Here is a 26,577-nt window from a genome sequence, read left to right as displayed (position 1 = left end):
CACACACACCAATCTGACAGAATATACCCATATACAGAAATCTGCCAGCCCAAAGATCAGTTGAAAAGTGGCAGTCCCAAAACCCACACCGTTAAACCAACAGAACGATGCCCGCCACATTATGACCCACGAATCACCACAGCGGACATTCAACGGCGGTCAGCCATTGGCAGTACATACCGCTGTGCTCACAATGGACACCCACAGACAAAACAATACCACATTGGACAATTCAAACAAAACATACCTGACACCCATACACACCACACCCACACCACTATAAAACCGACACCCACATTACCCACAACCCTTTACGAATACAAATCATTGCCACCAGACAGACATCAAGACCACTGCGACAACTAGACACACACAACACACACCCATACACCCCTCACGCACTCCACATCACACACCCAAACACAATACCCAACACACCCTCACCAACACACATCACATAACACCCATGGCACCACAAAGGCACCCCTGTTTCACTGAGGAGGAGTTAAGGTTCATGGTGGAGGAAATCGTCAGGGTAGAGCCACAGCACTTTGGAGCACAAGTGCAGCAGATATCAATAGCAAGGAAGATGGAGAGAATCGTTGACAGGGTCAACGCCATGGAACAGCAACCCAGAACAAGGGACGACATCAGGAAGAGGTGGAACGACCTATGGAGGAAGGTATGTTCCATTGCAGCAAGACACCAGCTCACTATACAGAAGACTGGCGGTGGACCCCCACCTCCTGCCCCACAATTCACAGCATGAGAGGAGCAGGTACTGGCAATACTGCATCCTGAGGGCCTGGCCAGAGTTGAAGGAGGACTGGACACTGGTAAGTCAACTTTTAACAATTATCACCCCCCCATACCTGCATGCCATCACACACCCTCACCCTCACACTTATCACTCCACTCCATACCACACACTCCACCATCACATCACACTAATCCCAATGCCAAGGCCTGCATGTTGTACCAATGCATGGACACCCCTCCCAGCCCTGCATGAACACTCATCACTAAAGCATGCACAGCATAGGGAAACTAACAATCTCACAATACACCAACATACACAAGCAAAAGATGGCAGGGGAACAACAACCATAGAGAGGAAGCCATAAAAGTATGAATGTCTGACACCTGAAGCACAATACATCATTTACATCCCCACAGGTACCCCAGCCAATGTCATTGGAGAGGAGGTGCCACCACTATCCAGTCCCCCAACAGAAGAGGCCCACCGTGATGACAGTAACTCTGGACTTCTGGATCTGGAGGACCAACCTGGCCCATCAGGGACCACTGGACAGTCGGTGACCCAAGCCCAGTCACAAACCACCACAGAACCTCCCCCATCAGGAACCAACACCACAGCACCCACCCAGTGTACCCACACCTCTGTCCCCAGGGCATGTCAATCAGCAGTGTGCCCACCTGTACAGGGACCCCAGGCCACACCTTGTACACAAGACAATCAGGGACCTGGGTCAGTGGTAGTGGGCACACCGTTCAGGGCACAGAGGAACAGGACAACAGGGACACTGGGATGACTGCTGTGCGCCAGGGGGAGGACAGGACCAGGGAACCAACTCTCCAGGAGGCACTCTCTGAGATCCTGGGAGCCTACCAACATTCCCAGGATATGATGGGCCAGATCCTATACAACGTGCAGGAGAACAGGCGGCTGCAGGAGGGACAGTATCAGGGGATCTTGGAGGACTTGCCGGCCATCAACAACACCCTGATCTCCATAGCAGGGGTGCAGGCAGACATGGCCAACATTATGAGGGAGGCAGTGTCACACCAGCGGGCCTCTACCACTAGCCAGTCATCTGAACAGCCCTCCACCTCCGCTGCCGCTAGTGGCCAGGAGGCCCCGCCACAGGACCAACAGGCCACCAATACTCCTCCCCTGCTGAAGGTGAACCACCCCGCAAACGTTCCCTGCGAATCAGACAGAAGCCAGAGACACTTGCCAAGACCACCGCCAGGAAATGAGACTCTCCTGATTGCCCCCCTTGTGTCCCACTCTGTCACCTTGTCCACCTTGAAGTGCCATTGCTCCCCTTCCTATGTCCCCATGAACAATGCACCTGTGCTACACACAGACTGGAACAATACCCTGGACTTTCCTCCATCATCAACCCATTCCATTGCACTTTCCCCTCTATATTTTAGCACTACAATAAACACCCTTGGATGAATATCGACTACTAGTATTTCATGTATAGCAAATTTGTATTGATAGAAACAGCTTCAACCATTGCAAATGAACTGTAGATAGAATGAGCACAGAAATAATGACCTGTAGCTGGCTGTTGTGATCACGCCAGGAGAATGTGTCATATCACCACATCTGGAAAATGAATATCCAGAGTTAACAGTAAGTGGGCAAAGAAGTGGGTAATGCCAGCATGGCAATGCCACACAGAATACAACAATAGTCATAGAAATGGAAAGTTGCACTGTCTGACCCGTGTGTCATTGGAAATACTGACGCATCACAGATGTTCTGTTGTCCACATCCTCATCCTCTGTCCTCTCATCCTCAATGTCCTCAGGGTCCACTACTGCCACAGGGGCATCTCCAGTCTCCTCCTCCTGCAGAAAAGGTACATGCCATCTGAGGGCCAGGTTGTACAACATGCAGCATGCCACTACTATCTGGCAGACATTCTTAGATGAGTAGCACAGGGATCCACCTGTTAGATGGAGGCACCTGAACCTGGCCTTCAGGAGGCCAAAGGTCCTTTCAATGATCCTTCTGGTTCACCCATGTGCCTCATTACAATGTTCTTATGTCCTTGTCCTGGGATACCTACCAGGGGTCAGCAGCCATGATAGGTTAAGTAACCAGAGTCACCTGCAAATATTGAGGGACAACATTTAGCCACACACTATCCATTATGGCCAACACCATAGCCATACACCAACATATACTGGGTGGGAACCAGGGCTCACCTATTAGCCACACCCTGTGCCTCTGTAGTTGGGACATCACATTTGGGATGCTGATATTCCTCAGGACAAATGCATCATGCACTGACCCAGGATACTTAGCATTGACGTGGGAGATGTACTGTTCCGCCAAGCACACCTTCTGCACATTCATGGAGTGGAAACTCTTACAATTCCTGAACACCTGTTCATTCTGGCACAAATGCAATATGTGTTCCGTCAATCGCACCAATTATATTGGGGATATGTCCCATTTCATAGAATCCGGCCTTTATAGTTGCCAAATCTTCAACCTGGGGGAATGCAATGTAGCTGCACATGTGTTTTAGCAGGACAGACAACACTCTTGTTAGCACGTTTGAAAACATGGTCTGTGACATTCCTGCTGCCAAGCCCACTGTCACTTAGAAAGTACCAGTTGCCAGGAAATTGGGAACTGATGGCACTTGCACAAGAGGGGGGATCCCCGTGGGGTGAAGGATAGGAGATATCAGGTCAGGCTCCAATTGGGCACACAGCTCTGTGATTGTGGCTCCGTCCAGTCTATAGGTGAGTATTACGTGCCTGTCATCCAGTGTAGCCAAGTCCACCAGGGGTCTGTACACGGGGGTATGTCTCCATCTCCTATTCATCCACAGTGGTAGGTAACTAAGGGACACAAGAGTGAGTAGGCTGTCACAAACTGAACAATGGAGCCACAACAGCAGTCCACAATGTGCAAACATTTAATGGGACAGTGTAATTCGTGAATTATGTGCGCATTGATCCTGTGATGCCGCAATAATCAATAGGCCTGTACACCCCGCTGTAATGGCGAGCCCCTGTCCTGTGTGGTGGGACAGGGGGGAGTGAGGTAATGCCACTGACGTTGTGCACCGTAGCGGTAGGCGGTCGTGAACTGCTGTGCAATTCCTCATTGGTTAATATTGGGCCCTATGGGGTACAGGGGCCAAAGGTGATCTATGCCGGTGGTGATGGTATGTACCGCCGCGGACATGACTGACATTTTCTATCAGATTCCTAACTTGTTTCCTGACCTTCCATAGGAGAGGACCGACACTGCATGTTCTGCTGTGACCTGTGTCTGGAACCTACCATGGCCGTGTGAATGGGGAAAGGGCCCCAACTTTCACTTCTGGTGAGCTGGAGTGACTGGTGGATGGAGTCCTACCCCAGTACTGACTGCTGTATGGGCCTCCAGACCAACAGGTGAGTACCCCTTGTGCCGATGCATGTGGCATGAATGCTTGGAGTTGTGTGTGAAGGCCTCATGTAAGGGGGGATGGATGTCCTCTTGGCAGAGTACAAGTTGTGGGCTGGGCTATGTGTGTGCCAATGGTGATGGAAACGGGTATGGTGGGCCATTTGTGTGGCAGGCTGGACTGTTTGTCTAATTGTGTTCTCCTGTCTGTATTGCCTCTGCAGGTCAGCAGCCATCAAAAGAAGGGAATATGACATGCCATTGCCAAGGAGGTGCGGACCCTGGGGTCTATGGCAGGCGGAGCATCCATTGTCACAAACGGTGGGAGGACCTGAGACGCTGGGCACCGAAGACTGTGGAGGCCCAGTTGGGGATGGCCTCCCAACGAAGAAGGGATGCCCGTCGGACCCTGACCCCCCTGATGGGCCACATACTGGCGGTGGCATACCCTGAGCTGGATGGGCACTTGAGGGCATCACAGCAGCCACAAGGGGGTGAGTACAGTGGCTATCTTTACAACTTATGCCTGGTGGGGTGGTATCCGGGTGGTGGTTGTGTGTCAGTGGGTGCCCCTTGACCAGGCCAGACATAGCAGCGTAGGTCCTCTAGTTTGAATGTGAAATACTGCTTACCTAGCTTGTTAGTATTCATTCCTGGGCAGGGCTGTGTGGGTCTCAGGTGTGCTCCAGTTGGTGGTGTGTGCCCCTCCTCATCCCTTGGTGACTAGCCATTTCACTGGTAGTGCCATGCATCTTGCATGGGCTTGTTTCCTATGTGTGAGGGTGCTGTGTACGCCAACGGTGGTGTGAGTGCAGTCATTGACCCTGTGTATCCTTTGTCTCTCTCCCCCCTTTCTTATTTTGTCATCCTGTCCTTATGTGCATTAGCATCACCTGGCAGAGGAGCAAAGGCACCAGTGACAGAGGGAGCTGCATCCCACAGGACCCTGGAGGCAGAGCCCACCGACGATGAGGGCACCAGTGGGATGGAGGCTGAGGAGAGCACCACGGCAGAGGCTGGAGGGGATGATACAGACTCTGATACCTACTCTGATGGGAATTCCCTGGTGGTGGAGAACACCTCTGTGACCACCCCAGCTGCAGGTACAGCCGCCATCCCCATACCAGCACCGCCCTCCCAGTAGCCCCTCAGCGAGATGACCGTTCCCGATCACCCAGGAAAGTGGGCATCTCCTTCACCCCAGGCACCTCAGGCCCTGCCGCCCTGAGTGAGGAGGCTATTGACCTCCTGAGATCCATCTCTGTAGGGCAGTCAACCACTGTGAATGCCATCCAGGGGTTGGCAGCCCAGATGCAGCAATGCAATGGATTCCTGGAGGCCATTCACTGTGGATTAGCGGCCCAACAGAGATTAATTCAGGCTCTGGCCTCCTCTCTGATGGCAGCCATTGTCCCTGTTTCAACCGTCCCCCCTCCAACTTCCACTTCCCAGTCCCTTTCTCCTCAACCCCAACCCATCCCAAGCACAAAGGCAGACGAGCATGCACACAAGACAACACCCAAGAGTGTCACAGTCAAACACAAGCACCACACTTCATCCCTTAGGCACTCACACAAATACCATTCAGTTGCAGCAACCACTATCTCCACTTTGTCCCCCTCCTTCTTCTCCTCCACCTCCCACCCAGTTGCGTCTACACTCACACCTGCATGCACTTCATGAATATCCACTACCAGCATCATCAACACACCAAGCAGAACACACACCTCACTGGCAGACACCTCCACAGCACCCATGCATGCGTCCCCTGTGTCCTCTCCCACCTTGTCTGTCCCCCCTCCTAAAGTACACAGACACAAGCACTCATACACCCAACAGCCATCCACCTTACAACAGCATACAGCCCATGCACCTGCACCCAAATCCAACAGACAAACACCTCCAACAACCACTCCCTCATCATCCACTCCCATTACTCCTCCCTCTTCCCACCCCAAATTCCCTAAAAAGATTTTCCTTTCCCAGATTGACCTCTTCCCTACCCCTCCCACCCATCTTGCACGTATCGGCAGGGTAGCAAGGACCCAGCCAAGCACCTCAGCCAAACAGTCCACGGGCCCAGTGGTAGCACCACCTATTCGTGGTGGAAAGGATTCCAGGCCAACAATACTGAAGGGTAAGGAGCCTGCACCAGCTGCAAAGAAGGGTAAGGAGCTTGCACCAGCTGCTAAGAAGGGGAAGGAGCATGCAGCAGTTGCAAAGAAGGGGAAGGAGCCTGCATCAGCTGCAAAGAAGGGGAAGGAGCCTGCACCAGCTGCTAAGAAGGGGAAGGAGCCTGCACCACCAGGCAGAGGGGGGAAGATCCCATCCACCAGACTCAGGAAGGGTAAGAGATCCCCAACCCATGAGTAGTAGGAGAGGAGACAATCTATGCCAGCGGCAGCTGCCAGTCAAACACCGCCACCACCAGCAGCTGTCACAGGGCTCCCACCGGCAGTCGTAGTTGTACAGCCATCAGAGAGTGCAGGGGCTGAGCCGGAGCCTTCCACAAACACCACCACAGTGCAGCCACCGGAGGTTGCAGGGGCTGAGCAGGAGCCTCCCACAATCACCACCACAGTGCAGCCATTGGAGGGCGCACGGGCTGAGCAGGAGCCTCCCATAACCACCACCACAGTACAGCCGTCACCACCGGCGGATGCCATATAGTCCAGCCTGCAAGGGCTACTGTGCGGCCTGCCCCCACCAGAAACAGTGTTCAAGACACCCACCCGAGAGACTGTGGCCTTGCACTCCCCAGGACGAAGCACATGGCATGTTGCCCTCTCCAGAACCATTGGGCAAGACACCCACTCCAGAGACTGTGGCCTTGCTCTCCTCGCCCCAGGACAAAGCACAGGGCATGTTGCTCCCTCCAGAACCAGTGGGCAAGACACCCACTCCAGAGACTGTGACTTTGCACTCCACAGGACAAAGAGCAATGGGCATGATGCCCCCTCCAGAACCAGTGGGCAAGACACCCACTCCAGAGACTGTGGCCTTGCACTCCCCAGGACAAAGCACAGGGCATGTTGCCCCCTCCAGAACCAGTGGGCAAGACACCCACTCCAGAGAATGTTGCCTGCACTCCCCAGGACAAAGAGCAATGGGCATGTTGTCCCTTCCAGAACCAGTTGGGCAAGACAGGCACTCGAGAGACTGTGGCCTTACACTCCCCAGGACAAAGAGCAATGGGCATGTTGCCCCCTCCAGAACCAGTGGCCTTGTTCCCGCATCCGGCTGAGGTGCCCCAAGCCCCTGAGGTGCCTGCCTATTTGACAACTGATGCCCCTGCAGTGTTCTCTCTGGATTGATGCAGGATTCAAGTGGGGCCCTGGACTGTGCCCTGTGGCCATGTGGGCCCTGTGAACTATGAACTTGGCAGTGTCCCTTTTTTTATACACGTCATGGCAAAATCAGAATTTTCATTCAATTGCTGGATTTTCGTGGTCAAATTGTTTTTGTAATGCATATGGTTCTGTGTATGGCGTGTGTATGTCGGGTGTGTGTGTTGCATGTGTGTGCCACTCTCATTTTCCTCCCTCCCGCGCTTGTGTGCTAGGCGTCTGGACTCACTGTCGTCATCTTCACTGGCGTTGGTGTTCCAGGTGGAGCATAACGTAGAAGTTAATCGGAAAGACTTGCAGTTCTGGTTCCATGCCGGCGTGGTTCTTCCATGTGTCTCCAATGGTGAGTCCTTTCTCTTCTATGATGTGCTTCCGCCATGCTTTTCATGGTGTTGGTACCGCCCCGGAAAAGGTGGCGGAATTGTGTGTCAAAATATGGTGGGCAGTACTTTGTCTTCTCCCTGGCTGTAGGCCGCTACCGCTGTGGTGACTGTTGTTTCCGCCCTGGCGGTCGGTGTGGTATATTGGCTGTCTATCGGAGATATCACCGCCATGGTCATAATTTGGTGGTAATTACTGCCAGGCTGTTGGCGGTATTACCCCCACTTTATCACCAACCGTTAGGGTCGTAATGAGGGCCATTGTCTCCATCGTAGGTATCTTCTCCATCAGACATTGGCAAAAGTGTGGAGGGATTCAGGGCAATGACATGCTTAACAGAAATGTTCTCAGGTGCAAGATTAGTTTCTTCATACTTTGTTGTTTTGGTGACCATCTTCATGAGTGATTCAGAATCTTCCTTAAGGAACAGAGAAAACAAGAAAGGAGAAGCTGAGTAGCTCTAGCATGTAGCGGGAATTAGGGTGCACAGAAAATCCCTGTCATGCAACACTCACTGAACTGTGCAATTTGCTCTTTGGTCTATCACCCACAAAAGTCTTCCTTATTAGAGTGCTATCTCTGCCGATCACCAGTTTATGATTCTTTTTTCCAAGACGAATTCCTTAAAATTGACCCTTCCTCTGCAAACAGTATCCCAGAAGAATATCCTGTTAGTTGAAGTCTTTAACCTGTGGATCAACTACCTTAATGTCAAGGTCCCAAACACCAATTAGAATATATGTGGTGTGAGCAGCAAGTAAATTGTTCAGCACACCCTCAACCTAGTGTTCTCTCAAAATAGCAGGCACCCAAATGCTTTGGTGCAAGTGTAGTTGAGGTCTAACTGTTCAATGATCACCTACCCCTTTTAATCTGAGATGCTTTTCTCTGTCTTATTACTAAACATAATAATCATTGGCTCGTGTGATGAGGCATGTAAAACAATCACATTTAAGCCTTTTAGCATTGGTCACAATCCAAACAGAAAAAAGAAGTGAAATAACAGGCAACAACAAACTGACCTAAATGAACAGTTACAACTCAGAATGGTAAGCACTTGCATGTCAATCACAACTGACAACAGATGATGAAAAACATAGTAGCGGTTATCACAAGGCTGCAATGGGAGAAGAGAAAACATTTCCTTCATCTCCAAACAGATTAATGAAGTACACAACCAGATCTAATTCCCAGTAATACTATGGATTTAGTGTAGACTGCAGCAGGTCTGGTGTCTACTGGAGGTCCTGGTATGTATATGTGGGAGCGAGTTGTGTATGAGTGCGTTTAGCTGTGCAGCTCTCAAGTTCTTGCTGACTCTTATCAACTAACTCGACAGGCCAGTGAGGCCGTGGTATCATCCTCGTGTGTACCAGAGAGTTTTAACTGTTTCTTGAGAGGGAGATACGTTTGTTGGTATTTGGACCAGGCGGGAAAGAGTTGACATGATTCACTGGCCTGTGAAACTTCTGCAATACCTTCAGTAAGGACCAACCCAAAGTAGAGCTCATGTAAAGTACTAGTATTGCCCCCTCTCATGTTTATGTTTATAGTAGGAAGGGCCCCTGGTTGTTGCATTCCCCTCTGGATATGAGTGAGTCAAAACAGTGGCACTGTAATTTTATGCAGGTGTGAAGTGGACCCTAAAAACCTTAGGTTTTGGGTCAACTGAGAGACTCCTTCCAAGCACTATGGATCTAAGGAGCTATATGTGATTAACGAGGCTAGCAACAGGACTAAAGGACAAATAAATGATGGATACAGATTCAGTGAGCCTAGAGAAGGCTGACAGGTGCTAATTCCAAGTTTTGGTAGATGGAATGAAGTATTGCCTATAGGGAAAGACTTCTCAACACTTTTTTAAGATGCATCTCCCAATGAACTGAACAGCCAAGACAAAAGCAGAAATTTCTGAGCACATCTTATAAAAATCTGGGTGCTCCCACTAGATGCAGTTTAATTTAGTGAAAGCACAAAACCACCCCCACTGAATCGCTGGCCAGGACAAAAAGAGGGATGCCTCTGGGTGCGTCTGCCAGTTGGGGATGGTGTATGTGGCCCTTCCTGATGCTCATCGGAGTCCTGACTGAGCTCTGGCAGTGGCAGTGCCCTGGGTCTGCATCTGGGTGGCGCAATGGTGAGAGACCCACTCGTGTTGGAGTCTGAGGCTGGATGGGTGTCAGTCTCCCCTAAGCTGGCACATGCTGTGGCTGCTAGGCCTGGCCCACCTGCAACAATAATATGCAGCATGTCAGTTATGTTTGTTACAAGTGAGGGCACACAATGGTAATAAAGGTACAGGTACTTCTCTTCACTGTGTTGTGGGTATTGTGTTCCTCTGGGTGTCGCTCTACTTAAATACATTGTATGTGCTACTTTCAGCTCTGGGTTGTGGACTGCCACTCCCATAATGCATTGTTGTGCTGCTTCTAAGATGTGGAATGGACTACTTCTCACAATGTTTTACATTACTTGCTAATTCCTAAGGGGTTTTTGTGCATACACATATGGGGTTACAATTCAATATTGCACTTACCTTTGATGGTACTTGGTGTGCCGGAGGTGTCTATCTCTGTGACCCCACTCACTGCTTCAGGGAGGAGTGTGGACTCCACTAGGTCCTCTAACTGGGTGGATGGTGACTCTGTGGGTGGACCGCCTCCTGTGCTCCTGGCCTCCTGCAGTCTTCTTGCCACCATCTCCTTGGCACGGGACCGCAGGTCATACCACCTCTTCTTAATTTCTTAATTTCTTTGACCGAGCGCTATGCCACTCCAATAGCGCAGATCTTAGTTTGTATGTCTGCCCAGAGTCTCCTTTTCTCACTCTCCGGCACCTGGAGTGAGCTTTTGCCAAAAAGGCAGTCGTGGCTCCTCAGCATCTCCTCTGTCAGCACCTCCAGCTCTTGCTCGCTAAATTTGAGCTTCCGCTTTCTTTCTCCCTTCTCCTTTCCTTGGGCTGAAGTGTCCATGGTTATTCAGGTGTGCAGCCTCCTTCAGAGTGTTGCTCAGTGTGGCTGGGCTGACTCTCTCTGGATGCTGGTTTGGGTGTGGCACCTGAAACTGCCTGGGATGACTCACTTCCTGCTTGTGATGTCATCAGGCTCCTCCAGGTGTGCTTTCTCGAAATGTCTCGCAATTTGCGATTTTCAATTACCGAATCGCAATTTGCGAAATTGCAAATTGTGATTCGGTAATTGGGCCTCGCAAACCACAAATTGCGATTTTTAAGAAATCGCTAATTCCGAATCGCAATTATGGTACATGGCCTATTGCGACTCGGAAATAGCGATTTCTTAAAAATCTGGCCCATTGTTACCAATTCATAAAAATACACAGAGTGGGTTTTTTGCCCTTCCTAGAAGAGTATTATTCTGTCAACACATGCTATAGTCAATTTTAGGTATCATTCATCGCATGGAGTGTAGGCCTGGGCGGAGTTCACAGAGTTCCACTCAGCAGAATTCCACAGAGGGGAATACAAACTCAGTGGAATTCCGTGGAGGCGGAGCTCCATGAGCCACAGAGTCCTGATTGTGCCTGATCTCAGAAGCGCTAAGCAGGGTGGGGCCTGGAAACCCAGGTCCGACCCTGCTTTAGGGGTGGGTGGCGAGCTCCGCTCCGGTGGTGGAACTAACAGAGTTTTGGGCACTCAGCACTCCGCTTGGAGACCGGAATTAGCCCTGCCAGTGGAGCAGAGCTCACCACTTGCCCAACGCAACACGGTTATGGGCCACATAGCGCATGCGCATACAGTCTGAGCTGCAGTCATGCACAGACGTCGGTGGAGGCAGAGAACCAGGCCGCTGCATGGCAACGAGGACCCCCTGGGAGAACCCGGTAAGTCCTTGTTTTTGTTTGTTTGCTGTGCTGCCTGTGCACACCGGTGCGCAAGAGGACTGAAACATCAGCTTTCGCTGCCTACGGCCCTGGCGGAGCTCACCCCCCTCCCCTAATTAAAAAAGCAAAGCCACTACTGACCAAAGAAGCAGAAGAAGGATTAAAAAGGTAATTGAACAGGGACTCCTCCAGGAAGTACTTGGCAGTCCTTGTAACTCTCCTGTAATGGGAATTAAGAAGCTGAATGCAAGTAGAGAATTTTACAGTATGCCCGCAAGATTTACAAAATAGTGATTCTATGTTGTTCAGTGCTACTTAATTGAGTAGTAATTTTGTTTCAAATTCTATCAGATGCTGAATAGTATATAGTCATTGGCATAGGATTTCACAGGATATACTGAAAGTCCTATGAATTTAGACACATCTTGAAAGATCTAGAAAATTTGAGGTTGCCTTGCAATTAAGTTTTGGTCTAGTAGAATGATGACCTGGTCATTGCTTCAAAAACAGAACAGTAAACATGATGCAATTGCCTTGTTGAATCATTTCGCTGAAAATACATACAAGGTTTTCCTAAGTAAAATGCAGTAAGAAGGAAGTCATCTATCGTGAACAACACATTAAAAATGGTGTAATAAAGTTTCAAAATAACTCGTTACTGCAATTCTGAAAGTGAGCCAGCTGACCATCCAGAGGCAGGCTAGGATGTTTTGTGGGATTTTTGGCTATTATTGCCAGGGGATTCTAAGCTTTTCCTTGATTGCAAAACCTTTAGTAAGGTTGACTTACAGTGATTTACAAGATCAGGTACCATTTGACAAGGAATGCCTTGATGCATTTGAATTGTTGAAAGAGAGTCTATGTCCTCTGCCCACAATCGGGATGTCCGATTACAGTTTAACATTTTATGTGCTTTTTCATTAATGAGGTGGATGTACACTTTGAATTCTTACACAGGAACATTGAAATCTTATGCACTCAGTGGCGTGTTTGTCATCTGTGTTGGATCCAGTAGATGTTAAGTCTCACAGGATGTTTGAAATCAGTTGAAGCTGTTTGAATTGCAATTAAACAAAGTGAAGGGACTGTGGTGGTCCATACTGTAAATGTATAAGTTCCACACTCAGTTGAAATTCTTTTGACAAATGAAAACAAAGCACTTGGCTAACAGCAGGCTGACTCGTCATGAGCAGATTATACTACAGAGAACATGTCGAATAAGAGATGTAATTCACTTAACACTACTTCCCATGTGAGACACAGATTGTAAGGACAAGGAAATTCATGAATATGATAATGAACCTCATCATGATTGCATCAAGATGACTAAGTTATGCATGAAATCAAGACCAGACAAAAATGAAACTTCTCTTGAAATGGCTGATCTGGTATTATTTGTTGATAGTTCTTGTTTGAGAGACCGATGAGGTGCACTGAGAGCTACCTATGCAGTGTGCACTGTTTCTTTCCAAAATGTAACCTCAGCGCAAGTTGCAGAGTTGGTTGCATTGACAAGAGTTTGTTGCGTGTCAGAGAATTTGGATGTGATGATTGACACAGACAGCTAATATGGATTTGGAGTTGTGAATGACTTTGTTCAACTGTGGTCACAAAAGGGGTTTTATGATGTCTTATGGAGCCCCAATTAAAAATTGTGCATACCCTTTGCATTTTTTTATAGGAATATTAAAGGCAAAAGAGATTGCTGGGGTCAAGTATGTTGCCCGTAAGGCTGGAAACAATTTGGATACACTTTGGCAATAGTTATGCTAGTAAGATGGCAAAACAGATGAAAATGAGGCTGATAAAAATGTGAAAGTGAATGCAGTCCGAAATGCTGAGAGCAGTAATGGTTTCTTTACGAGTTCTATTCACACTTCACTGAGTGAATTGAGAGATTTACAACATGATGCCCCTGGTGATGAGAAAAAGAAATGGAAGAGTTATCAGGATTTGTATGTAAATGCTAATCTTAAATATGTTGTGTGTGGTTCAATGCTGTATCCATGTGCAAGTATCTGTATAACAGAGCTCATGCATAGAGGGATATCCTAGTGAAAATATTCAAAAAATATTGTGGAAATACAACATTTAAAAATGTTGCTGAGGATGTGTGTTTACAATGCATAGTTGAATATTCAAGGAAAATGGACTATGGTTTTGATGAGTCATACTGGTAAATCACAAAGCCCATTTACAAGACTTCAAGCAGATTTAATTGAGATGCCAAATTTCAATGGATTGAAATACATCTAGTAATTGCTTGTTTCTCTAAATGGGATGAGGCATATACCACCTACAAATTAGGAAGCTTTAGAGTTGCCAAAATGTTGTTGAGGGATTGATCTGGACTCCCAAATCTATTGAGACAGGAATTCATTTTAAAAATGGGGGTTTGCAAATTATTTGTGAAGCATTTGAGGCAAGTCAAAAGTTTCAATGTGGTTATCGACTTCAATCTTCTGCAATGATGGAACTCAAAAAAATGAACTGATAAAAAAAAATATAAAAATATGTACTTCACCAGGGCTAAAGTGGCCAGCTGCCCTTATTCTGTTTTGATGAACATGAGAGGTACTGCCGACAGACAGACTGGTTTGAAATTATTATGGTTAGAGCAATGAAGCTTCCATATGTTCCATCAATAAGTAATGACATTGTGCTAGATTACTGCAAGCGTCTTACTGTCATTGTAAAATATGTCTCTCGTCAGATGAAAGCAGAAACAGAAGAGGCAAAGGATATCCAGTACCATGATTTCAACTCAGGCGAATGGAAAGTAATTTGCAAACATGTGAGGAAAATCTGTGATTAACTTGCAGGAGTGCTGCAGTGGATCCATGCTGCTCACACAAAGAAAGTGAAAGCATCTGAAGCAGTGGATGAATTAGTGGATCTAGAGTCAAGTGCAAAGTCAAGCAAGTAGTCAAGTTTCATGCCAAGCTCAAGTTCAAAGAATGGATCCAGAGGGTTGGTGAAAATGTTGAAACTGGTAAAGATGCTATTAATGGAGTGAAGACATTTTAATTTCAGATTACAGAAATTCTGATGAAGAACCTGAAAATTCCAAAGTCCTGTTTCAAAGCAGAGATCATAGTGAAGAGCTGTTGCAGTGCAAAAGACAAAAGAATGAGTGGTAGCAAGAAAAAGTAGTCTCTGATTCAATCAAGGACAAGTTGCAGTTGAAGATTTAAGTTACAAAGACCTCCAAAGGAAGAAAGAAGTTCACAGTGAACAAAGCAAACAAAGACAGAGTTGATCAAAATTTAAGCTCAAGTACAAGCTGAGCTTGAGTCAAAGTTTCTTGGAGAATAAAGAGACTCTTAAGTGTAACCTGTGAAGAGGAAGACTACTTTTTTGAAAATATTTTTATTGATTTTAAGCAAATGATAAAAAGTGACCTCGAGTTAGAAACACTTGCATAAGATATGATTACATAGCGGCAACACCCATTGTCCCAGAAGTTGAACAGTACATTGTTACATATATCATTCCCCCTATATTTAGGTGTTTTTGAGGGGTACCACAATCATTTTAGTGTAGACAGTTCACCGCCCCCTGGATCGTCTATGCCATAATATGCACACCAGGGGCCCCAGATCTTATTAAGGCCCTCACTACAACCCTGGCGGTTGGTGCAAAAGTGGCGGTAATACCGCCAACAGGCTGGCAGTAATTCCCACCAAATTATGACCATGGCGGAAAGATCTCAGATAGACAGCCACTTTACCACACCAACCGCCAGGGCAGAAACAACAGGCACCTACAGCCAGGCGGAAGTCAATGTTCCACCCACTGTATTAAGACATGCCAATCTGCCACCTTTTCCAAGGCGGTACCAACGACATCAAAAGCCTGGCGGAAACAGAGCTCAGAACTGAAAGGACTCACCATTGGAGACACAGGGAACAACCACGCCGCCATGGAGCTTGAGCTGCATGTCTTTCCATGCTCTTCTATGTGCTGCTCCACTACCAACACCAATGACGGCGAAGACGACTACGGTGAGTACAGTCCCCTAGCACACTAGGGAGGGGGTGAGGAAAAAGAGAGTGACACACACACGCAACACACACACACCCACCCCCTAACACCATACACACATACAGCTGCAGTACTAAAACATATTTACCCCGTACCTCAGATAAATAATGCAAGGACAACATTAATTTACTAGAGTGAGTGTAATAAGATCAACACAGTAGAAGTAAGAAATATGCAATGCAACAGATATATACAATTGCACAGTTCAAGGGACACTGCCCAGTCCTCATATTGCTTGGGCCACATGGCCACAGGCCAAAGTCCAAGGCCCCACTTGTCACCTGCATCAACACGGAGAGAACACTGCAGGGGCATCAGTTGGTAAATAGGCAGGCACCTCAGGGGGATGGGGGGGCACCTCATCTGGGAGATGGAACAACACCACTGGTACTGAAGGGGGCAACATGCCCTGTGCTTCGTCCTGAGGAGTGCAAGGCTACAGTCTCTCGAGTCGGTGACTTGCCCACATCCTCTGGAGGGGCATCGTGCCCTGTGCTTGGTCCTGGGGAGTGCAAGGCCACAGTCTCTCAAGTGGGTGACTTGCCCACATGCTGTGGAGGGGGCATCGTGCCCTGTACTCTTGGTCCTGGGGAGGGTGGGGTTGGTGGGTGTCTTACCCACTGGTTCCGGAGGGGGCATTGTGCCCTGTGCTCTTGATCCTGGGGAGGCTGGGGTTGGTGGGTGTCTTACCCACTGGTTCTGGAGGGGACATCGTGCCCTGTGCTCTTGGACCTGGGGGGGCTGGGGTTGGTGGGTGTCTAACCCACTGGTTCTGAAGAAGGCATCGTGCCCTGTGCTTTTGGTCCTGGAGGCTGGGGTTGGTGGGTGTCTAACCCACTGGTTCTGGAGGGGGCATCGTGACATGTGCTCCTGGTCCTGAGGAGGCTGGGGTTGGTGGGTGTCTTACCCACTGGCTCTGGAGGGGGGATCGTGCCCTGTGCTCTTGATCCTGGGGAGGCTGGGGTTGGGTGTTGTCTAACCCACTGGTACTGGAGGGGGCATGGTACCTGGGGAGTGCAAGGTCACAGTCTCTCAGGATGGTTGTCATACCCACAGGATTTGCAGGGGGCAGGCCGCACTGCCGCCCATGGAGACAGGACTACAAACCGTCGGCCGGCGGTGACGGCTGCTCAGAGGTGGAAGTGGTGCTGCTGCAGCAGCTGGTGGGAGGAGGCTCCAGCCCATCCCCTGCAGCCTCAGATGGCTGCCCACTGGTGGTGGTTGTGGAGCTGCTGCTGGTCGAGGGAGGCTCCAGCCCATCACTTCAGCCTTGGATGGCTGCACAACCATGGTCGGCGGTGGGGGCTCCGTCAGAGTGCCTGCCCGACGCCCCTTTCCCTTCCTGCCTGCTGGTGCTGGTTCCTTGGTCTTCCTGGCAGCAGCTGGGGCAGGCTCCTTTCTCTTCCTGGCAGCAGCTGGGGCAGGCTCCTTGCTCTTCCTGGCAGCAGATGGGGCAGGCTCCTTACCCTTGAGGCTGCCTGGTGCAGGCTCCTTCACCCTCAGGCCATGTGCCCTGGATCCTTTCCCACCACAAGTGGGTGTGGTGACTGCTGAGCCCGGGGACTGGATGGCAGAGGTGCATGGCTGGGTTTCTGCCACCCTGTCCAGATGTGCAGGACGTGGGGGAGGGGTTAGGTAGAGGTCAATTGTGGAGAGGAAAAGCTTTTTAGGGACATTGGGGCGGGAATAGGGAGAAGGTTTGGGAGTGGAGGAAGAGGGAGTGGTTGTAGGAGGTTTCTGTCTGCTGATTTTGGGTGCCGGTGCATGGGCTGAATGCTGTTGTGAGGTTGATATCTGTTGGGTGTCTGAGTGCTTGCATTTGTGTACTTTAGGAGGGGGGACAGACACGGTGGGAGAGGACACAGGGGACGTGTGCATGGCTGTTGTGGAGGTGTCTGCCAGTGAGGTGTGTGTTCAGCTAAGTGTAGTAGTGATGCGGGTAGTGGATGAGGATGTAGTGCATGCAGGTGTGAGTGTAGATGGAACTGGGAGTGAGGTGGTGGAGGGGGAGACAGTGGAAATTGTAGATGTTGATATGTCTGCATCTGGATGGTGTTTGTGTGAGTGCCTGTGGGATGATGTGTGTGCTTGTGTTTGCCTGTGACACTCTTGTGTGTTGTCTTGTGTGCATGCTCGTCTGCCTTTGTGCTTGGGATAGGTTGGGGTTGAGGAGAATGGGATTGGGAAGAGGAAGTTGGAGGGGAGAGGGTGGAAACAGGGACAATGGCTGCCATCAGAAATTAGGCCAGAGCCTGGATTGATCTCTGTTGGACCGCCAAGCCAGTGTGAAAGCCCTCCGGGAATGCATTAATCTGTTGCATCTGGGCTGCCAGCCCCTGGATGGCATTTACAATGGTTGACTGCTTTACAGAGATGGATCTCAGGAGGTCAATAGCCTCCTCACTCAGTGCAGCAGGGCTAACTGGGGCAGGGCCTGAGGTGCCTGGGGCGAGGAGATGCCCACCCTCCTGGGTGAGGGGGCGCAGGCAACTCACTGAGGGACTGCTGGGATGGCAGTGCTGGTACGGGGTGGTGGCTGTACCTGTAGCTGGGGTGGTCACAGAGGTGTCCACTACCACCAGGGAGCTTCCATCGGAGGAGGTATCTGTTTCTGAACTGTCCCCTCCAGTCTCCGCCATGGTGCTCCCCTCGCCCTCTGTCCCACTGGTGACCTTACCGTCGGTGGACTCCACCTTCTGGGTTCTGTGGGATGCAGCTCCCTCCATTGCCGGTGCATCTGCTCCTCTGCCAGATGATGCTAATGTACATAAGGACAGGGTGACAAAACAAAAATGGGGAGGAGGAGAGACATGGATACACTGGGTCAATGGCTGCACCAACACCACCGTTGGCATACAGAGCACACTCACACACAGGGTACAGTCCTATGCACTATGCATTGCACTACCAGTGATATTGCTAGCCAACAAGGCATGGGGAGGGGCACACACCGCCAAATCCAGCACACCTGGGACCCATGCAGCCTTGACCAGCAGTGTATGCCTACGACCTAGGCAGCAGGATTATCCCCTCTGGACCCTACCCACCAGGGGACCTATGCTGCAATGTCAGGCATGGCCTAGGGGCACCCACTGACACACATCCCCCACCCGGACACCACCCTACCACTCGTAAGTTATAATGATGGGCACTGTACTCACCCCCTTGTGGCTGCTGTGATGCCCTCAAGCACCCATCGAGCTCTGGATAGGCCACCACCAGTATGCAGGCCATCAGGAGGGTCAGGGTTCAAAGGGCACCCCTTCCTTGTTGAGAGGCCATCCCCAGCTGGGCCTCCGCTATCTTCTGTGCCCAGAGTCTCAGGTCCTCCCACCGTTTGCAACAGTGGGTGCTCTGCCTGCCATTGCTTGGCGATGGCATGCCATATACCCTTCTTTTGATTGGCGCTGACCTGCAGAGGGAACACACACATGAAAATAGTATTAGTCAGACAGTCCTGCCTGTTACCCTTATGGCCCACCACACCCCTTCACATCACCATTTACACGCAAATGGCCCAGCACACAACCTGTACGCTGCCCAGGGGACATCCACCCACCCCGCTTATACGATGCCTTCATACCCCACTCCATCATTCATGCCACATGCATCGTGCCCACAGTGTACTCACCTTTGGTCTGGAGGCCCATTCAGCAGTCCGCACTGGGGTAGGACCCCCATCCACCAGTCTCTCCAACTCCGCCGATGTGAAGGGAAGGGCCCTTTCCCCAGTCACACGAGCCATGGTAGGTTCCAGACACAGGTCACATCAGCACATGCTGTGTAGGTCTTCTCCTGTTGAAGGTCAGGTAGCAAGTGAGGAATCAGAGAGAAAATGGCGGTCATGTCCGCGGCGGTGCACACCGTCACCGACGACGTACATCACCATTGCCCACCGTACCTCATAGGGATCCATTATAATGAATGAGAAGTTGCACTGCAGTTCCGGACCACCTCCAGCAACGGCGCATAACGTCAGCGGAATTACATCACTTCCACCTGTCCCTCCACACAGGACAGACGGACGCCATTTCATGGGGGGGGGTAGGCCCTGGATAATTACTGCGTCACTGTTTAATTTTGGGCATACAGGACAATTCTCACTGACCCATTACAATTTGGCAGCATGCCTTGTACTGTTGTAGCCCCATTGTTCAGTTTGTGACCGGCTCCTCACTCTTTTGTCACTTAGATTGCTACTGCTGCGGATGAATAGGAGATGGAGACATACCCCTATCTACAGACCCCTCGTGGACTTGGCAACAATGGAGGACAGGCACATCATCCTCATCTATAGTCTTGACAGGGCCACAATCACAGAGCTGTGTGCCCAATTGGAGCCTGACCAGATATCTGCTATCTGTCACCCCACTAGGATCCCCACTCTTGTGCAAGTTCTATCAGTTCTCCATTTCCTGGCAACTGGTTCTTTCCAAGTGACAGTGGGCTTGGCAGTAGGAATGTCACAACCATTATTCTCAATTGTGCTGACCAAAGTGTCGTATGCCCTGATTAAACACATGTGCAGCTACGTTGTATTTCCCCAGGTGGAAGATTTGGCCACAGTGAAGGCTGACTTCTATGCAATGGGACATATCCCAAACATAATTGGTGTGACTGATGGAACACATATTGCGTTTGTCCCCCGTCAAAATGAACAGGTGTACAGAAATTGCAAGAGTTTTCACTCAATGAATGTACAGATGGTGTTTGGCGGACCAGAACATCTCCCATGTCAATGCTAAGTATCCTGGATCAGTGCACGATGCCTTTGTCCTGAGGAATTGCAGCATCCCAAATGTGATGGACCATCTACAGAGGCACAGGGTGTGGCTAATAGGTGAGCCCTGGTTCCTACCCAGTAGATGTTGGGGTATGGGTATGGTGTGGGCTATATGGGATAGTGTGTGGCGAAATGTTGTGCCTCGATATTTGCAGGTGACTCTGGTTACCCCAACCTATCATGGCTACTGACCCCTGTGAGAAATGCCAGGACAAGGGCAGAAGAACGTTATAGTGAGGCACATGGGCGAACCAGAAGGATCATAGAAAGAACTTTTGGCCTCCTGAAGGCCAGTTTCGGTGTCTCCATCTGACAGGTGGATCCCTGTGCTACTCACCCAAGAAGATCTGTCAGATAATAGTGGCATGCTGCGTGTTGCACAACCTTGCGTTGAGACGCCATGTACCTTTTCTGCAGGAGGAGGAGGCTGGAGATGCCCGTGTGGCAGCAATGGACCCTGTGGACAGTGAGGATGAGGAGGCAGAGGATGACGATGAGGACAACAGAACAGCAGTGATCAGACAGTACTTCCAATGACACACAGGGAAAACAATGTCACTTCACATTTCATTGTCATTATTTTGTAATTCTTTGTCACTGGCATGCTGTTATTTCCCACTTCTATGCCCACTTACTGTACCCTTTGGCAATTCACTTTACAGATGTTGGTGCCTCACAGTAGCTCCTGGTGTGATCACTGCAGCCAACTACAGGTCTTTCATTTGTGCTCATTTACTGTACAGTTGATTTGCAATATTTGCACATGGTTAAACGTATAAATACTTAAATAATGTGACATACTCCATACTTTGTTTCAAGGGTGTTGGAAAATGGGTTATTGGTAAGGGCAGGTAAGTACCTACAGTTAGCAATATGCCACTAATCTCCACTTAGGTCCAGTCAGGTTTCAGTAAATTAAACCTAGCTCAACCCTTGGTAGCTTGGCGACGAGCGACAAGGCTTAACTTAGGAGACAAAGCGTAAAGCATTGAAATATCACAAAACAGTAATTAAATAAAACACAGGAAACAGGTTAAAAATCCAAAATCATTTATAAAAATAAGAAATATTTGTAGCTTTAAAATGACACCAAAAGGAATAAAATCGGATAAGGGGAACCAGAGATTATGGAGTTGCTCAAAACATCTCCAAACTTCTGGATCTTCTTCCAGAGGTCCTTTTTGTGTCCTTGAAGTATCCACAACTTGATCCAAGGTTCCAGAAGCTCTGAGTTGCTCCTTGGGAGTTGGACTACAATTCCCAGAATGCACCTGGTCAGAATCCTCAAATGGCCACTGGACGCTGGTCAGCTGGGCTCTGCTTGCAGGACTTGATGCAGGGGACTCTGGGCAGCTCCTTTGTACCTGTAGCAAACAGGGAGTCCCTTCTTGAAGCAGTAGAAGACATGGTAAAGTCCTTTTAGTGGTGAAGCCCAAGTTTGCAGCTGGTGCAGTCCTCCAGAGTGAAGTGTCGAGGTACAGGTCAGTGGTCTAGCAGGGCAGTCCTTCTTCTCCTGTAGTTCTTCCTTGTTGGACCCTGATAGGGATCTGGTAGGGAACTGAGGTGTGGGTGCAGGTCTGCCATTTTTATCCCTGCTCCTGGGTCAAAAACAGGGGGGTCCTGGTTCTCCAATCAGGTGCAGGGTCCTTCCATCTGTGATGACCATTTCCTGGGAAGTGTAGCAAAAATCAATCCCAGGGAGCAACATTCCTCAAAAATTCATCATGGCTGAAAGTGATTTTTGGAGGTTACATCTGGCTGAGCCCACCCACTGGTGTGGCTACAAATCCTAAACACACCCCTCTCCTGCCCTCTCCTAATCTAATCATGGGGGCACCTAATTGTCTGGGTTTGCAGGATGTGGGTGTTGCTGGGTTGCTCCAAATGTCCTTATCTGCCTTTGAAGACCAGTTTGGCAGCCCTCCCCATTCCTGCCTCACCGTCTGCTGAGGGGAGATCTCCTCCCACAGGCACATCTCTTTTTGGGTGAAGCCAGGCCACTTCACCCTCATCAAGGCAGCCTGGCCAGGCTGCCAGAGGCTGGTCAATCAGAGCACAGCAGCAAAAAATTGCAGGGCTGAAGTTGGCAACTTTTCAGGTAAAGTTTAAAACCCTTTACCTGAACAAGTTATATTAAATCCGACAACTGGAAGTTGTCGGATTTATTATAACAATTAATTTGATACCAAAATTTCTGTTATCTGTTACTTAAGGGGACTTTTAAAATTAAAATAAAGTCTCCCCATTCTAGCCTATGGAGGCCACTCACTACAATGAGGGAAAAACTAATGTGGCTGTTTTACCTCACCAGGGCTTATAAAACTAATTTTATAAGGTCCCTGCTTATAGTTACATGTCACCCAGCCCTAGGGGCACATAGGGCACACCTTAGGGGTGACTTATATGTAAAAGTAAAGTAGTTTAAGACCTTGGAACTACATTTATTTCCAAAGTCGAATTTGCATTTAACTTTAATTTAAAAGTAGCCAGCAAGGCAGGCCTGCCTTTAAAATGACACTGGGCACCTCAGCAGTGCACCTATGGGTGCCCTACCTATGCTGGAGTCCCTAAGCCTACATGCCCCACCATATACTAGGGACTTATAGGTAGGTTGACTTAGCCAATTATAATTAGCCTAAGTTGCATACTGATTTTACACAGAGCACAAGCCCTGGGACTGGTTAGCAGTACCCAGGGCACCATCAGAGTCAGGAAAACACCGGCAAAAAGTGGAAAATGGGGGCAAAATGTTAGGGGGCCTCTGCATTCAGCCCTGTTCTCTCACAAGGGATGTTTATTTAAGTGCTAAGATATTGAGGGGCAAGTGCAATGGGATGGGGTGATGATGGAGACAATTCCAGGGTAGAGTTTAAGTCTGTAGCACAGATGCATTCTCCGTGGGGACATCGTTAGGGAAGCAATGGCAGTTCAAGGTGGACAGGGTGACAGAGTGGGACACAAGGGTGACATTCAGGAGAGTCTCATTTCCTGGCGGGGGTCTTGGCAATAGTCTCTGGCTTCTTCCTGGATCGCAGGGAACATTTGCGGGGTGGTTCTCCTTCTGTAGGGGGAGAGGTGCTGGTGGCCTGTTGGTCCTGTGGCGGGGCCTCCTGTTCACTAGTGGAGGTGGAAGGCAGTTCAGATGTCTGGCTAGTGGCAGGGGCCCGCTGTTGTGAGACTGCCCCCATCATAATAGTGGCCATTCCTGCCAGCACCCCTGCTATGGAGACCACAGTGGTGCTGATGGCCTGCAAGTCCTCCCTAATCCCCTGGTACTGTCCCTCCTGCAGCTGCCTGTTCTCCTGCACATTGTCCAGGATATGGCCCATCGTGTCCTGGGAATGTTGGTATGCTTCCAGGATCTCGGTGAGTGCCTCCTGGAAACTTGCTTCCCTGGTCCTGTCCTCCCCCTGGCGCACAGCAGTCATCCCAGTGTCCCTGTTGTCCAGTTCCTCTGTGCCCTGAACAGTGTGCCCACTACCACTGACCCCAGGTCCCTGACTGTCTTGTTGTCTGTGACTGGGCTTGGGTAACCAACTGTCCAGAGGTCCTTGATGGACCAGGTTGGTCATCCAGATCCATCACTGTGGGCCTCTTCTGTGGGGGGGACTGGATATATCTGGCACCTCCTCTCCACTGACATTGGCTGGGATACCTTTGAGGATGTAAATGCTGTGTTATTGTTTCTGTGTGTGACATATTGTGCATTGGTGGGTTGCCCTCTTTGGTTGTATTTGCCCTGGCAGCTTTCACTTGTGTAAGTTGGTATGTGGTGGGCTAGCTGATTCTCTCTAGTGTGCATGCTTTAGTGATAGGTGCCCATGCAGGTCTGTGAGTGGTGTCCATGCATTGGTAGAGCAAGCAGGGCTTGGCATTGGGATGAGAGAGATGTGATGGTGTGGTGTGTGTGGAAAGTGGTGGAGTGATGGGAATGAGGGTGGGGATATGTGTTGACATGCAGGTAGGGGGGTAGTAGTAGTATAGAGTGGACTTACCAGAGTACAGTCCTCCTCCTACTCCGGCAAGGCCCTCAGGATGCAGGATTGCCAAGACTCCCATGTTGTTAGTTGTGGGGGAGGAGGTGGGGGTCCACCGCCAGTCCTCTGTACAGCGAGTTGGTTTCTTGCTGCAATGGAACGTACCTTCCCCGTAGGTTGTTCCACCTCTTCCTGATGTCATCCCTAGTTCTTGGGTGCTGTCCCATGGCATTGACCCTGTCCATGATTCTCCACCATAGCTACATCTTCCTAGCTATAGATATCTGCTGCACCTGTGCTCCAAACAGATGTGGCTCTACCCTGATGATTTCCTCCACCATGACCCTGAGCTCTTCCTCTGAGAATCTGGGGTGTCTTTGGGGAGCCATGGGTGTTGTGTGAGTTGTGTAGGTGAGGTTGTGTAAGGTGATGTGTTGAGGTGTGTGATGTGGAGTGCGTGCATGGTGTACGGGTGTAGGTAGTGTGTGGCTCTGGTTTTGTCTGAGGTCATGGTGTCTGTCTCGTGCCAATGGTTTGCAATGATAAAGGGTTGTGGGTAATATGGAGGTGTGTTTTGTAGTGGTGTGAATGGGTGTGTGTGGTGTGTGTATGGGTGTCAGGTGTGTGTTGTTTGAATTGTCCAATGTGGTGTTGTTTTCTTTGAGTGTGTGTATTTTGAATGCTGCATTATGTACCCCCAATGGTTTACCGCCATTGAATGTCCGCCATGGTAATTTGTGGCTCATAATGTGGTGGACGTTGTTCTGTTGGCGTAACTGGCAGATTTGAGTCTGTGGCTGAATAGTGACAGATTGGTGTGTGTGTGTGATAATATGGTGAACGGATATCTGCCGACGTGGCGGTATGTTGGTGGCAATCAGTGTGGCGGTATGTGGGATTTACCGCCAATGTCATAATGAGGGCCTAAATTTCTTTGGGCAACCTCAAATCTATATGTTACCTTTTCAGCCTTCATATAAAGATCCATACCTTTCCGACAGTCCTCTATCGTTGGTGATTCAGTGCCCCCCCCCCATCTGCAAGAAGAATCTCTATTGGACACCACCAGATCCAGGTTACAAAACAATAGTTGTGTTCTTGGGATGTCGATATCCATAGAGATGCCCAACCAGACAAATTTGGAATCTGTTGGCAGGCATGTGTTGAGGATATGACCCAGTTCTGTCAGTATTTTCTCCCAGTACTGATGGACAACCGGCCAATCCTATAGGACATGCAGAAAGGATCCTTGTTGCGTTTTACATATCAGACAGTCATGCGACGCAGCTCTACCAAATTTATGAAGCCTAACTCATTCAGAATATGCTCTATACAGTATTTTGTATTGGATAAGCCTCAGTCTTGTTTTTATAGTGACTTGTCTAGGGTGCATAAGGGCTGCTTCCCATTCAGAATCATCTATTCCTCCCAGTTCCCTACCCATGTTTCTCTCAGTTTCTGGAGAGTGCCCAGAACATTATTATTTATAGTTTTATATATATTTATATGATATCGCTATTTCGAGCATTTCTTCTGGGAGCAACTTGCACTCTAATGCAGCATACTCCTGTATGTCTGCTGTATCAGTTCCCTCTGCTTACTAGGCATGTCTCAGCTGCAAGACTTTATAGTGTTGTGTGGCGGATAAGTGATAGTCTTCTTGAAGTGAGGCGAAGGGATTCAACGCCCCATTTTCCAGAAGGTCTCCCAGTTTAGCTATTCATAGTAGGTCCCACGATCGAAACCCTCTTAGTTTCCTAATTTCTCTAAAGCTCCAACCGAGCTAAAGTGAAGTCTCCTGCGTAACCGTTCCCATCCATCCCAGAAAGTTACTAGTTTTGAGCCAGGTCTCAATAACCACCTGTGTCGCTGGTAGCAACTTCTTCCAGCCCTGGCCTCCGTATAAGTAGTGGAGGTATGGGTGTGCTTGAAATTGGAGGCATTCTACTTTGCAGGTGAGATGATCCACAGGTGTGTGTCCCCACTCATTAATGACAATCAAATGAGCCACCCAGTAGTATGCCCTAATGTCTTATAGGACCAG

Source organism: Pleurodeles waltl, chromosome 1_2 (genome assembly GCF_031143425.1).
Source record: "Pleurodeles waltl isolate 20211129_DDA chromosome 1_2, aPleWal1.hap1.20221129, whole genome shotgun sequence".
NCBI classification, from domain to species: domain Eukaryota; kingdom Metazoa; phylum Chordata; class Amphibia; order Caudata; family Salamandridae; genus Pleurodeles; species Pleurodeles waltl.
This window is presented reverse-complemented; position numbering follows the sequence as displayed.